The sequence below is a fragment of the Vulpes lagopus genome, chromosome 21 (genome assembly GCF_018345385.1).
Source record: "Vulpes lagopus strain Blue_001 chromosome 21, ASM1834538v1, whole genome shotgun sequence".
Taxonomy (NCBI): Eukaryota; Metazoa; Chordata; class Mammalia; order Carnivora; family Canidae; genus Vulpes; species Vulpes lagopus.
Genome location: NC_054844.1, coordinates 44,729,351 through 44,740,798, shown reverse-complemented (window position 1 = coordinate 44,740,798; position 11,448 = coordinate 44,729,351). Strand labels below are relative to the sequence as shown.

Genomic DNA, 11,448 nt, shown 5'->3' with positions numbered 1-11,448 from the left:
ACATCTTCAGGAACTCTCCAAGAAGAGCATCCAAACCTACCCAGGAGTTTTTGTTTGTTTGTTTGTTTTTTTTTGATTGCAGAGTAGAGTCAGAGGGCCTTAGAGAGGAGTATAGAACAATACAAACCAAACCAAAGAGTTAACTGGTATGAAGGAAGGTATGTGATTTTCTGGTAAAGTCCCAGGTGACAAGCCTTGTATCTGGAGGAAGTAAAGGGCTCAGCCTTTATTTGTTCTGAATGGGAAGTTATTCAGACATTTAGCATTGTGTCAAGGTTGTCCTTGGCTTGGCAGCTTAATGATAAAGCTAACATTTAATGACAATCTGCTCTGTGCCAGGCACATGCTAAATCTTTGAATGGGTTGCTTAATATTTTTATTTATTTTTTAAATACTAAAAAAAGTTAATAATCTATTATAATTTATTTTTTTAAGATTTTATTTATTCATGAAAGAGACACAGAGAGAGAGAGGCAGAGACACAGTCAAAGGGAGAAGCAGGCTCCATGCAGGGAGCCCCATGTGGGACTGGATCCCGGGTCTCCAGGATCACACCCTGGGCCAAAGGCAGGCGCCAAACCGCTGAGCCACCCAGGGATCTCCTTATAATTTATTTTATTTAACGATCTAGAAAGGTCACAGTCATCAGCAGCTCCAGTGCAGTTTCAGGTGCAATTGGGAATTCAGGAATCACTGTGGAGCTGTTAGGGTAGCAAAACTTGTAGGTAAAATAGGTGTATGCTTTTGATAGCACACATGAAGGGATCTCTCTATTTTTTATTTATCTTTTTTTTTTACTTATTTATTTTTATTTTTTTTTTAAGGGATCTGTCTAAAACTGACTCCATTACTTTTTTTCTTCCTTTCTTTTCTCTTTTTAAAATAGGCTTCAGGCCCAGAGTAAAGCCCAACACAGGGCTTGAATTCACAACCCTGAGATGAGGACCTGAGCTGAGATCAAGAGTCAGAGATTTAATCAACTGAACCACCTAGGTGCCCTCATTAGTTGTGGTTTTTTTTTTTAAGATTTTATTTATTTATTCATGAGAGACACACACAGACACAGAGAGGCAGAGACACAGGCAAAGGGAGAAGCAGGCTCCATACAGGGAGCCCGACATTGGACTTGATCCAGGATCTCCAGGATCACGCCCTGAGCCAAAGTCAGGCTCTAAACCACTGAGCCATCCAGGGATTCCCGCCCCTCATTAGTTTTGTTCTCTGCAAGCTGACCTGGGCCACTCAACATGGCTTTTCTTGTTCCCAACGTTAGTGCATGTTCTCTCTCTTTTTTTTTTAATTTAAAAAAAATTTTTTTTTTTTAAATTTATGATAGTCACACAGAGAGAGAGAGAGAGATGCAGAGACACAGGCAGAGGGAGAAGCAGGCTCCATGCACCAGGAGCCCGACGTGGGACTCGATCCTGGGTCTCCAGGATCGCGCCCTGGGCCAAAGGCAGGCGCCAAACTGCTGTGCCACCCAGGGATCCCGCATGTTCTCTTTTTACAATAAATTCATGACCATCAGAAGATACCAATTTGATATACATGGCAGCAGGGCCTTCACAGCCACCATAGGTTTTCTCCAACCATTATGTTCTTATTAAATTTGAATTTACTTCCACAGGAATGTTAGTAGTTTCTCACCAGTCCTACAGCCACCGCAGCCACCTCAGCTACCTCTCCAGGTCCCCATGCCCAGCCACAGCCCCTACTCCAGGGCCGCCCCCTCACCCCCAGCTGCCTGCCACCCCAGGGCCCGTTATTGAACATTTTTGGAAGACATTTACGAAGTAGATGGTTATTACTCCCACTTTATAGATGAGGAAAGTAGAGCTCACTGCAGTTAAATGATTTACTTAAGGCCATACAGCAACTGGCAGCCATACATTCAAGCATAGGAGGTCTGGTTCTTCCCCAAAATCCAGTCTTCTAACTTGTGGTGCAGCCTCTTGTGGGTTCCATTCCTACCTGAAGTACTGTACACCAGAGCCAGATGTTCCATGCGGACCATGAAGAGGAAAAATGTGTGAGGGGTGGGGCCGGGGGGTGTTCTCTTTCTCTGATAGAATAACTAACAAATTTTAGCAGTCAGGTATTGTTGCGGAAAATGCCTCAATCTTAGCTCTCGGGCCTGTAGGTGACTGTGCTGTAGGGGGAAGAAAACTGGCTGTACCGAAACATTATTTCTTATTGTGACTTGGATTTAATAAGCAGGAGCCTCTGGAGCACCTGGCTGGCTCAGTTTAGGGCCTCTCGCTCTTGATCTCAGGGTCATAAGTTTGAGCCCCATATTTGGGATAGACATTTCCTAAAAATAAAAATTTTTTTTTTTAATCAGACTAGCCCTATCTAAAGTTAAAGTCTTATCTTCCACCTCCCCTTCACCTGGAAAACCTTTAAGAATTGATCAAATGGGAATGCCTGGGGGGCTCAGTGGTTGAGCATCTGCCTTTGTTTTTGTTTTTGTTTTTAAGATTTTATTTATTTATTCATGAGAGACACACAGAGAGAGGCAGAGACACAGGCAGAGGGAGAAGCAGGCTCCAACTAGGGAGCCCCATGTGGGACTTGATCCCTGGCCTCCAGGATCAGGCCCTGGGCGAAGGCGGCACTAAGCTGCTGAGCCACCAGGGCTGCCTGAGCCTCTGCCTTTGGCTCAGGGTGTGACCCCGGGGTCCTGGGATGGAGCCTGCTTCTCCCTCTGCCTACATCTCTGCCTCTCTCTGTGTGTCTCTCATGAATAAATAAATAAAATCTTTAAAAATAAAATAAAATCTTAAAAATACATATATATGGGGGGAAAATGGAGAAAAAGCTGGAAAGACTATACCAAAATGTAACCAGTGTTTTGTTTTGTTTTGTTAAGTGCTAGGACTTTTCTCAGCGTTTCCATATTTTCTGGGTGTTCCAAAATGTGCGAGTGCTATTTTAAAAGGAAAAAAATAAGCTATTTTTTAAAGGACAAAAGCCACTTATTCTCATGAAGCCTTCTCTGATGTGCACAGGTGGAGTTGAATGCTTTCCCCTTCGTTACCATCGTTGACCCTACTTAGAGCCACGTTGTACCACATAGACCTAACTCACTAGACTTGCCGTCTATGTCCCACTCATTTTGTTTCTTCGGCCCCTAGCCCTGGAGCGGGAACACTCAATCAGTAGTTACTGAGTGGAATGAACATTTGTGAAAATGCAAGATACAAAGAGGAATGAACAGTGTCAAAGGGAAGCTTAGGATGAAAAGACTAATAAGGAGCACAGATACTGAAAAGGGAGTGAGCCCTCAAGATTGGGGCATGGGGTCGTCCAGGTCTGGGAGAAGAGGAGGTGCGGAGTTAGGCGTTAACTCATTCACACATTGCTGAAATGCCAGGTAGAGTTCGGTAAGAATGAGAGTACGGAGGTCTGAATGTGTAAGAGATTTTTACTTTTTAATTTTATTTAATTTTATTTTTTTTAATTTTTATTTATTTATGATAGTCACAGAGAGAGACAGAGAGAGAGAGGCAGAGACACAGGCAGAGGGAGAAGCAGGCTCCATGCACCGGGAGCCCGACGTGGGATTCGATCCCGGGTCTCCAGGATCGCGCCCTGGGCCAAAGGCAGGCGCCAAACCGCTGCGCCACCCAGGGATCCCTACTTTTTAATTTTAAAGTAAAATAATTTATTTTATACATAACAAGCATCTTACCATTTTTATGTGTACAGTCTGTGACATTACATTGACGTTGCGCAACCATCACCCACTATCAGTCTACACAACTTTTTCATCATCCGAAACTGAAACTCTGTACCCATTAAACAATAACTCCCCATTCTCCTCTTCCCTCCAGCAGACTTTGGTAACCACTATTGTACTTTCTATCTGGATGAATTTGACTATTCCAGTACCTTCTATAAGTAGAATTATACAATATCTTTCCTTTTGTGTCTGGCTTATTTCATGCAGCAAAGCAAAAATGTCCTCATGGTTGCGTAAGAAATGTTTGAGGGATTGACTTGATGGCACAAAGGATTCAAATAAAGAAATACAGAAGAGGATGGAGATAAAACTGGAAAAGTACTTTGTGGCCAGATTGGGAAATGCCTTGAATGCAAGCTTAGGTAGCTGCTGTAGTGGGACCAGACGATGGTGGGAGATGGAACTGTTACAGTCTCTTGGAAAGTATTACAGCAATATCCTGTAGAATTAAATGTAAGTACATCCTCACCTAGAGAAATAAACACATAACCCGGTACATAATGATAATACAAGAACGCTTATTGCGACATTGTTTACAATGACAAAAAATAATATTGTGTATAAGTAAGGGAATAGTTAAATAAATTATTGTACATCCAGATTGGGGAATAACTTGCAACTAAAGAAAAAGTATGTTCTAGCTGTATACATTAACCTGGAGAAGTAGTGGAGTGGCATGTTAAGTGAAAAATTAAGTTACAGAGGAATTTGCGAGGTATGATCGCATTTTATTTATTTAAGAGGGAGTGAAGGGCAGAGGGAGAGAGAGGGGGAGAGAGAGAGAATCCCAAGCAGGCTACACGCCCAGCACGGAGCTGGACGCAACCCTGAGATCATGACCTGAACCAAAGAATTGGACGCTTAACCAACTGAGCCACTCAGGCGCCCCTGCATTTTTAAGATTTAAAACAATGTAAGACTCTAATTATGAATAACTATATTTGTAAATGTTTCTATTCTATTCAACAAATATGTATTGAATTCCACCGTGGTCAGCCACTCTAAGCACCGGTTATATAGCAATGAACAAAACAAGTAAGTCTCCCTACCCTCACGGAACTTGCCTTCTAGTTGGAGAGCAGGAGCAGATAATAACTAAAGGAACAGGGATCCCTGGGTGGCGCAGCGGTTTGGCGCCTGCCTTTGGCCCAGGGTGTGATCCTGGAGACCCGGGATCGAATCCCACGTCGGGCTCCCGGTGCATGGAGCCTGCTTCTCCCTCTGCCTGTGTCTCTGCCTCTCTCTCTCTCTCTCTCTGTGACTATCATGAATAAATAAATAAATAAATAAATAAATAAATAAAAAATAACTAAAGGAACAAATAAACTATATAGGAGTTTAGGTAGGGAGAAAATTAAATTGTTAGGGATAAAATTAAAATTGAAGACACTGGGGGCAACTCTGGTATGTTGCACGATTTGAAGTGATACCATTCATCTTGGGGAAAAGTGAGGGACAGAGAGGAAATTCAGTAGGGTGATCAAGGAAGACCTTCCTAAAAAAGGGGATATTTATTTATTTTTAAATTTTATTTGTTTGTTTTTGTATTTATTTATTTATTTATTCATTCATCCATTCATTCATGAGAGACAGAGAGAGACAGGCAGAGACACAGGCAGAGGGAGAAGCAGGCTCCATGCAGGGATCCCGACGTGGGACTCCATCCCGGGACTCCAGGATCAAGCCCTGGGCCAAAGGCAGGCACCAAACCACTGAGCCACCCAGGGATCCCCAAAAGGGGATATTTATTTATTTTTTTTTAAAGGGGATATTTAATAAACGATCTGAAAGGAGTAAGAGAATGAATGATGTAGATATCTGGGGGAAGAGCACTCCAGGCAAAGAGAACATAGAAGAGGGGATGACTGGCTGGCTTGGTCCTAGAGCATGTGACTCTTGATCTTGGTGTTGTAAAGTGTATGTTGGATATAGAGGTTACTTAAAAATAAAATCTTAAGAGAAAGAAAAAAAAGGGCAGCCCAGGTGGCTCAGTTGGTTAAGCATCTACTAAGCTCAGGTCCTGGGATTGAGCTGAGCCCCATATCGGGCTCCCTGGCTTCTCCCTCTGCCCTTCTCCCTGGCTCATGGTCTGTTTTTCCTCTCAAATAAATGAAATCTTTAAAAATATATATATAAAAAAATTAAAAATTAAGTTAAAAAAAAAAGAGAGAAAGCATATAAGGGGAAATGTGGAAGAAAAGTATGAATATATGTTACCCATAGGGGCACCTGGCTGGTTCAGTTGGTAGAGCATGTGACTCTTGATCTCAGGCTCATGAGTTCGAGCCCCATCTTGGGTGCAGAGATTACATACATACATACATACATACATACATACATAAAGAAAGCTATATTCTTTAAAAAAAAGAAAAAATCTGAATATATATATGTTACCCTAAAGGGTGAGATGGAAAGAGTGGATTATTAAATAGTTTTCCTTTATGTATGTCAGTATTATTTGACTTTATTACAAGCATGTGTTTATAATTAAAAACTAATAAAGAAAAAGATGAACATCAAAATGAGGATAAATGTGTAAGATTAAATGACATAATAAAAATATGTAAAAACTGTTAAATGTTCTACCATTGTTATTCATTACCTCATACAGAGTTGGAACCCGTTGAACACTTCTGAGCAGGGGCCTGAGATTATGGAGGCAATTTTTTTTAACTGGAGCAATATCATATACCAAAAAAGCAGCCATTTTATCATTTTTTAAAGATTGTGTTTATTTCAGAGAGAGCATGAGCAGGGCGGAGGGCAGGCAGGAGCGGGAGAAGCCGACCCCTCCCTGAGCAGGGAGCCGAATGCTCCTCTTGATCCCAGGACCCTGGGATCATGACTTGAGCCAAAGGCAGATGCTCAAGCAGCTGAGCCCCCAGGTGCCCTTAGCCATCTTAAAGCGTACAGTTCAGTGGTATTAAGTACATTCACAACGTCGTGCAACCACTTCTATCTGGGTCCAAAACATTTTCATTACACCCCCAAAATACGTGGCGCCCCAAAAGCAGTCGCTCCCAATTTTCCTCTCCCTCCAGCCCCGGGCAACCACTAATTTGCTTTCTATCTCTGTGGATGTTGCAGATAAATGGATTCATACCATACGTGACTTTTTTTTTTAAGATTTTATTTGTTCATGAGAGACAGAGAGAGGCAGAGACACAGGCAGACGGAGATGCAGGCTCCATGCAGGGAGCGCGACTCGATCCTGGGCCCCTGGGATCACGCCCTGAGCAGAAGACAGAAGCTCCACCGCTGAGCCACCGGGCGTCCTCATACGTGACCTTCTGTATCTGGCTCCTGTCCCCTAACGTGTTCAGGACGCACACGTTCCTCAGCAAGCCTCAGTATCATTTCTTCTCACGGCCATGTGATGACCCATTGCTCACTGTGCCCTGTTGCGTTTATCCATTCAGTGGAGGGACATCTGGGTTGTTCCCACCTCCTGGCTCTTGTGTATAGAATAGTCAGTACTGCTAGGGCCGCCCGGTGGCTCAGCGCTTTGGACCCCGGAGTCCCTGGATCGAGTCCACGTCGTCGGGCCCCCGCAGGGAGCCTGCTTCTCCCTCTGCCCGTGTCTCTGCCTCTCTGTGTCTCTCATGAATAAACAAACAAAATCTTTAAGAAAAAAATAGGACAGCTATGCACATTCATGTCACGTAACGAGCATTTGAGTACCTGTTTTCAGTTCTTTTGCTTAAATGCCTACGAGTGGAATTGCTAGGGCCTGTGTTAACAGTATGTGTGGCTTTTTGAGGACGCGCCAAGCTGTTTTCCACAGCAGCTGTACCGAAGTACTTTCCAAAGTACGGGGGTTCTAGTTTCTCCACATTATAACTAACATTTGTTGTTTGCCTTTTTTTTTAAATGACCATCCTAGTTAATGTGAAGTGGTGCTTCATTGTGGTTTTGATTTGCACTTCCTTAATGACTAATGATCTGAGCATCTTCTTATGTACTTGTTGGCCATTTGTAAGTCTTTTTTGGAGAAATTTCTATTCAAGTCATTTACCCATTCTTTTTAAGATTTTATTTATTTATTCATGAGAGACACACAGAGAGAGAAGTAGAGACACAGCGGAAGGAGAAGCAGGCTCCCTGCAGGGAGCCCAACGTGGGACTCGATTCCAGGTCTCCAGGATCACGCCCTGGGCTGAAGACGGCGCTAAACCACTGAGCCACCCGAGCTCCCATTTACCCATGTTTTATTTTTTTATTTTTTAAAAGATTTTATTTATTTATTCATGAGAGACACACACACACACAGAGAGAGAGAGAGAGAGGCAGAGACACAGGCAGAGGGAGAAGCAAGCTCCATGCAGGAGCCTGATGTGGGACTCGATCCCGGGACTCCAGGATCATGCCCTGGGCCGAAGGCAGGCGCTAAACCGCTGAGCCACCCAGGGATCCCCATTTACCCATTTTTTAAATTAGACTGTTGGTCTTTTTATTGTTGACCTCGAAGAGTTTCTTATATACTCTAGATACTAGGCCATTATCAGACGTGTGAGTTGCAATTATTTTCTCCTATTTTGTAGGTTGTATGGAAGAAATTTTAAGATAATTAATTTGAAAACCGTGTGTATAGGAAGGATTCCCGGAGCAATGCAGGGCAGAAAGACCAACTAGGAAGCCATTGTAGTTCTTCACGTTGCAGTGGACACAGAATAGTAATAATGGCAAAGTACCCCCAAAAGATGATGTACCACAAGTGACCGAAATTAGGAAAAGTCAAAGTGTAATGGATAAAATTAGCCATCTGTAAAAGTAGCCAATGACCTGGTGTAGTTTCAGGAGAGCATAATTCTATCAATATTCCTGAAGCCCTAGCAGCCTAATCACTTAAAGTAGAATGGCTGGAGCCCTAACGCAATCAAACTCTAACCTAATCAATTATGATAAAATGGCTGAAGTGAACATAAACAGAATCAATTATATTAACTTGGCTGGAGCTGAGACCCAATCAATTGACTTGTACCTTGTCTTCACAAAAAGGGGAGATCATCCGCATAGAATTCCCCCTCCCCAACCAAAAATAGGTTGCCAGCCTCTCCCCAGTGACATTTAGGGAAGAAGACTCCTTGTTTGGCCTACATAAGTATCATGTTTATTTATTTATAAAGAAGATGGATGTAGTTCTATTAGCCATTAAAATCATCCAACTAAAAAATAAATAAAGAAAATAAATAAAATCATCCAACTAATTCTCGCTTGTTCACTGAGTAGCCTTCTAGTTGTAATACTTGACTTCCAAAATTGTCAAGTGTTTTGATTGGTCAATAGGATTGTCTAGGCCACCGTAAGTTATATGTGGAACATTAAATCAACCATGTGGCTTATATTTCATGCTCTTTTGAGTTTGGTCAGCATAAATGAGTTCTCCTAAGATGAATTAATTTGACAAATCAACTTCTGGGCATTCAAGCTGAGCCTCTGATCCTCCTAAAGAAGAAAACTCAACCGTGTTTCTGTCTCTTGTCACTCTAACATCAACCCAGGCACGGAAGGAGCCTTATGTATTTCATGTAGTCAGAGAGGTAGTGTGTGTGTGTGGGGGGGGGGTTTGTTTTTCCATTTTAAGAGTGGAAGAAAACTTAGAAAGTGCTTCAGGTCGCCTAGGGCCACACATGGCTCACGTAGATTAGGTGCTGAATGTTCCAGCTCCCAGCCCAGGGCTTGCTCTGCCTCTCGCTACAGCAATCATTGTTTCTACAGAATGGGAAACAGCACAAACAGTGGGATTTACAGACAGGAGGGGGACAGCGGCCGTAGCTGATGACCTGGAGATGTGGGCACATCCCCTCCACAAGATGACAAGGAAGGACGCCTCAATCTTGAGTGCTCAGTAGGGGCACTTTCGGACAGTGAGGCAGGTCCTGGGGAGATAAGAGAAGGTCGCATCTTTCTGCCCCAACAGCAGTCTGGCTTTGTCTCTGAAGTGTGGGAAGTGTCTCCCCAACCACCCATGACTATGATGACATTTAAGACCACAAAGAGGAAGCTTTCTGGGATTATATAGCTGCGCTTGCATCCAGGAGAATGGGGACTTCTACCTGGATGAACTCTCAGGGCTGCTATTTTGCAGCTCAGCACCACCACCACCACCCCTGAATTAGCCTCCTCCTCGGGACTGGGTGCGCGTAGTCAGCTGTGCAGAGAGCAGCCTTGCTGTGTGTGGTGCAGAACTGAATGTCAGCTATGCTTTACAGAGCTCACAGGGAATGGCCTTAGTTAGGAGCAGGGATACTCTTTTTTTTTTTTTTTTTAAGATTTTATTTATTTATGAGAGAGAGAGAGAGAGAGAGGCAGAGACACAGGCAGAGGGAGAATCAGGCTCCATGCAGGGAGCCCGATGGGGAACTTGATCCCAGGACCCCAGGATCACGCCCTGAGCCAAAGGCAGGTGCTCAACCGCTGAGCCCCCCAGGCATCCCAAATAAATAAAATCATAAAAAAAAGAAAGAAAGAAAGAACGAAAAAAAAGAAAGAAAGAAAGAAAGAAAGAAAGAGAAAGAAAGAAAGAAAGAAAGAAAGAAAGAAAGAAAGAAAGAAGAAAGAAAAAGAAATATGAGGCGAGGTCATCTGCTGAGAGGGAAGTGGAAGGGGTGTTGGAGATTTTAGAAGAGAGAAAAGGTGAAACAATTATTGAGGAGAGTAGAAATGAGAACTTACCAGGGAAATGTAGTACTAGGCAGTGCTGAATTTGGGGGGCGAGCATTTAAAGTGATATTAGCCAGCAAGAATCTGAGACGTTTTCTCTAGCAAGATTTAGCTGCCCAGGTATAGATGTGGAGAAGCTAAATTGTTGGATTTAACCAGAATTGATTTTTTTAAGTTTCCTTAAGCAATGTCTACACCCAACAAGGGCTTAAACCAACAACCCCAAGATCAATAATCACATGCTCTGCCAACTGAGCCAGCCAGGTGCCCCAGAATTGATTTTTTTTCCCCTCAGGAAAGTATAATGGAGGGGGAAAGGGGCAAGGAAGTTAACGGTATTTGCAAATTTATAGTTCTGGATATGAAGGGGAGTGGGTGGATCATTTAAAGAATAAAATAACAAAATAGCATCAATAGTTTAGGGTCCTTGAAGGAAAAGGGGTAATTGGATGGGAGGAGTGGCGTAGGGTGTGAGAAGAAATGGTGAACAGAAGTTAAGGTCCTTGGGACATTTCGGAGGATTTCATCTGGATTAAATTGCTCCAACTTTCTTTTCTATGCCAACCCTTGGTCTTTCCTTATTTCTTCTTTCCACCTCTCCTCCCACCAGAGAGTAAGAAACAATGAAGCTGCTTTTCATTTCTCGCCTGGGTAACCGAGCTGCTGGCTCTCCACCAATCCTCTATATGGATCTCTGTCTCTTCACTCCGGAGAAGGAAAGCTGATAGTTGGGGGAAGATGAGGTCAGGAGATCGGCACCTTCCTTCTTGTGGGTGTCTCATTCTCTGCCAAGTGATCTCTTTGGGGAAAACATTGCCAGCGGAGCAGCAACCAGTTCATGAGCGTGGTTTCAGCTGCAGCCAGAGAGAACCGGACAAGGATAGCCGACAGGGAGCGTGTGAGGCCCTGGTGTAGACATGGGCTTTTTGTTTTTTGCTTTTTTTTTTTAATTTATTTATTTATGATAGTCACAGAGAGAGAGAGAGAGAGAGGCAGAGACACAGGCAGAGGGAGAAGCAGGCTCCATGCACCGGGAGCCCGAC

General features: G+C 43.3%; 1 protein-coding gene and 1 pseudogene across 8 annotated transcripts in view; one reads left to right on the top strand and one right to left on the bottom strand.

The window, feature by feature from the left end:
* Positions 1-11,448, top strand: part of NFE2 (nuclear factor, erythroid 2) — a 29,969-nt gene that overhangs the window by 4,422 nt on the left and 14,099 nt on the right. For 2 of the 8 annotated variants that reach the window (XR_005984884.1, XR_005984882.1), the window contains exon 2: positions 3,950-4,195. The exons of 4 other annotated variants lie outside the window; for them this stretch is intronic. The gene's annotated coding sequence lies outside the window, so the exon portion shown is untranslated. Of the gene's footprint in view, positions 1-3,949; positions 4,196-6,829; positions 7,716-11,448 lie in introns of those variants that run through there. 2 more of the 8 variants (XR_005984886.1, XR_005984887.1) reach the window with 2 other exon arrangements.
* LOC121480047 lies at positions 540-2,429 on the bottom strand (annotated as a pseudogene).